Below are 4,352 nucleotides of genomic sequence, written 5' to 3' on the forward strand. Positions count from 1 at the left end.
CTCCTGGGCTTAGGAAGGCGGGCCCTTCGGCCAGCAGGTTAGTCAATGGCGCCCGCGCCCCCTCCGGAGGCTGCGCTCTGACGGCGCCAGGCTCGCGCGGTGACGGGAGTTGTGGTCTCAGCGTCCGTTGCTCGGGCAAAGATATAGTGGACAAAACTACAAGTACCGAGATACCAAGGACGGGCGCTTGCAGAAGGCTGGAGCTCGGTTGGGTCCTCTGAGTCCCACTTGAGGGACCTGCGAAGTATCGGTGTCTTTGTCCGGAGAGCTGAAAGCACGTTGTGCACATTAAAGCGGCCTGGAGAATAAGAGCTCTGACCTATCAGTCCGCACACATTTCACTGGCGGCGCTCCGCAGAAATTCTGGAAATGAGGGAAATGGTTTCATCCACTCAACAGGTTTTTATTGAACACCGCAACACTCTCTTCCCTTGAAAAGCTTTCAGGTTCACGAATACAAGTGAAACGGTTAGATAGCGGTGTACCTGGTGCTCAGTAACAACGCAAGCCTGTTGTGGGACAGCTGTGAACCAGACAAACCAGCTTGCCATCCACGGGGAGCTGAGTTCTCTTAGGGGGTGTATCAATTTCCTGGGGCTGCTGTATCAAAAATACTACAAACTGGCTTAAACAGCAGAAATTCATTGTCTCGCAGCCCTGGAGGTTAGTAGAAGTCAAGGTGTGGGGGCGCCTGGGTGGCTCAGTTGTTAAGCGTCTGCCTTCGGCTCAGGTCATGATCCCAGGGTGTTGGGATCCAGCCCCACATCGGGCTCCCTGCTCCGCGGGAAGCCTGCTTCTCCCTCTCCCTCTCCCACTCCCCCTGCTTCTGTTCCTGCTCTCGCTATCTCTCTCTCTGTCAAATAAATAAATAAAATCTTAAAAAAAAAAAAAAGAACAAGAAGTCAAGGTGTGGGGGCACGGTTGGTTCCTTCTGAGGGCCCTGAGGGGAGGATCTGTTCCAGCCCTCTCTCCCGGGCCTGTAGATGGCGGTCTTCATGCCCACAAGGTTTCTCCCTGTATATATCTCTGTGTGTAGATTTCCCTTTATATAAAGTCACCAGTCGTATTGGATTAGGGGTTCTCTCTACTCTAGTACAACCTTGTCTTTTTTTTTTTTTTTTTGTAAGATTTTTATTTATTTGTCAGAGAGATAGCACAAGTGGGGAGAGCAGCAGAGGGAGAGGGAGAAGCAGGCTCCCAGCTGAACAGGGAGCCTGATGTGGGACTTGATCCCAGGACCCCAGGATCATGACCTGAGCTGAAGGCAGATGCTTCACCGACTAAGCCACCCAGGCATCCTTAGTACAACCTCGTACTAATTATTACATTTGCAACAATCCTGTTTTCCAAATAATATCACATTCTGAGGTGTTGGGGGTTAGGACTTCAACACAGGAATGGGGGGGAGCGTGTTTCAACCCATAACTAGGGGAGATGGCCAATAAACAAACAACTAAAAAAAGGGAATAAATGAAGTGCATGGCAAAGAATTAAAACAAGTTGGTAATCCATGAAAAAGTGCTCAACATCACCTGGCTTCAGGGAAATACCAATCAAAACCTCAATGAGATACCCCCTCACACCAGTCAGAATGGCTAAAATTAACAAATCAGGAAACAACAGATGGTGGCAAGGATGCGGAGAAAGGGGAACCCTCCTACACTGTTGGTGGGAATGCAAGCTGGGTGCAGCCACTCTGGAAAACAGTAGGGAGGTTCCTCAAAAAGTTGAAAATAGAGCTATCCTATGACCCAGCAATTGCACTACTGGGTATTTACCCCAAAGATACAAATGTAGTAATCCGAAGGGGCACCTGCACTGCATTGTTTATAGCAACAATGTCCACAATAGCCAAACTATGGAAAGAGCCCAGATGTCCATCGACAGATGAATGGATAAAGAAGATGTGTGTGTGTGTGTGTGTGTGTGTGTGTAGTGGAATATTATGCAGCCATCAAAAAACAAAATCTTGCCACTTGCAAGGACATGAGTGGAACTAGAGGGTATTATGCTAAGCGAAATAAATCACAGAGAAAGACAATTATCATATGATCTCACTGATATACGGAATTTAAGAAACAAGGCAGAGGATCATAGGGGGAGAGAGGAAAAAATGAAACAAGACGAAACCAGAGAGGGAGAGAAACCATAAGAGACTCTTAATCTTAGGAAACAAACTGAGGATTGCTGGAGGAGTGGGGGGATGGGGTGGCTGGGTGATGGACATTGGGGAGGGTATGTGCTATGGGGAGCACTGGGTGTTGTGTAAGACTGATGAATCACAGACCTGTATCCCTGAAACAAATAAAACATTATGTGTTCATTAAAAAATAAATAAATAAATGGTTGGTGATCTAACAAAGTGATTTGATTTGGTGGCTATGTTAGGTCAAGGGTCAAGGATGGCCTCTCAGTTGGCGACCATTCAGCGGAGACTCTAATGGGGAGTGAGCCATGTTAAGGTTAAACAGAAGAGCATTCCAGGCAGGGGAAGAACTGGTAGGAAGGCTCTAAAAACAGATTGGTACGTGCCTAAAAACAGGAGGATGGCCCCTGGGGTGAGGGGGTGGGTGACAGGCAGACCAGTTTAATGGGTGTGCCACCTGAGCAAACTGAGCTCTGCACTCAGAAAAGCCCCACGCTTGAAACTAGAAAGAGCTGGTGGTTGTACAACATCGTGAATACACTAACTGCCACTGAATTGTACACTATTAAATGGTTAATTGTATTTTAGGTGGATTTTACCTTAATTTTAAAAAAAGGTGTGGAGAAAAAGCAGTCACAGAGAGTATCATTAATTCAGCAAGTCAGTTAAGTGGAGGTCAATTAAGAGAAAGTCTTCTAATATATTTAATCCAGACTGTGAGACTGGATTAAATTTCTTAGCAAGAGTGTAGAGTGTTTGTTGTCTCCTCAGCTCCGAGGAAGTTTTCAGCTCCTCCCTTACCTGAAGAATTTGATCCTTCCTTAATTGATAAGATTGAACCCTCAATGCTAAAGAACACTTAAGTCCCTTCTTGACCCTTGGCCAGAACCAAAGTCCAAACATAACATGTCCTGGAGGATGAAAAGCAGATAAAAAACTAGGGAAAAAAGGAGCTCTGCCCAAAGAAAACAATCGCAGGAATCTGCTATTTAATTGCATGAAAAAAACAGGTGATTTCTTATGGAGGTGAATTTGAAGGATACTTAACTAAGAAAAGCCCAAATATAACTTCAGATCAAAATGAATTTCTTAGTTTGAGTGTACTCACTGGAGACTCTGCATCCAGGTGCTTGCCCTGACAGCTGGTAGCTGTTATTCTAGTAATTTGTTTTTTTTTTTTTTTTTTAAGATTTTATTTATTCATTTGACAGAGATAGATACAGCGAGAGAGGGAACACAAGCAGGGGGAGTGGGAGAGGGAGAAGCAGGCCTCCCGCGGAGCTGGGAGCCCCATGCGGGGCTCGATCCCAAGACCCTGGGATCATGACCTGAGCCGAAGGCAGACGCTTAACATCTGAGCCACCCAGGCGCCCCTATTCTAGTAATTTGAAGTGTTGATTTATGCAAACCTACATACAATACCGACCTGTCATTAATTTGAACGACAGTGGAAATCTCTTGTCATAAACCAGAGGAATAAATTCAACGATCTCAGGAGTCAGGATGATTTATTGAATCTGTAAATGCATCTTGCTGACCAACCCCAAAATTATATTCCTTGAAAAGGCCCCGAATTCACCTCCTTTACCAAAGCTCAAGGACGATTGATAAGGGGGGTGCCAAAATCATTAAAAAGCACTTGACTGACCATGATTTCTAAGCCAGGATTTCTAGCCAGGAATGATAGCGGGTGGGTCTAAAATTGAAATGCACTCTCATCTCAAGGAGGATGGAAGGACTCTGGAGTGATACTGGGCAGGTGGTAGCAGTTACCTAACAAATAGGAAGTGGGGTGTTTGATCCACAGAGATCTTTGGAAACAACTAACTGATCATGGACAGCCTACTGAATTCCCACCTAATTTATTTATTTATTTATTTTTGTGGGCAGCAAAGCAAAGTTTATTGAGCAATAGCAAAGTGATAGTACAAAGCTCCCGAAGAGGGAGGGGAACCGAGAGGGTTGCCCTTAATTTTTATAAGAGTAACAGAAAAAAAATTTTTTTCCATGATCAGTGAACAAAGGCCTATCTTGATACAATAGACAATTTTGATCATTCATCCAATTCCCACACCTGAGTCAGTTCAGGTACCTAGACCACTGAAGAAAAAGAAAGTTAAAGACCCTCAAGGGAAGATCGAACAATAACACTGCAGGACCCTACCATGAGTCATTCTCCTGTCTTTCTCCAAAGAACTTGTGCACA

The sequence above is a fragment of the Halichoerus grypus genome, chromosome 5, assembly GCF_964656455.1.
Source record: "Halichoerus grypus chromosome 5, mHalGry1.hap1.1, whole genome shotgun sequence".
In the NCBI taxonomy this organism is placed as follows: Eukaryota; Metazoa; Chordata; class Mammalia; order Carnivora; family Phocidae; genus Halichoerus; species Halichoerus grypus.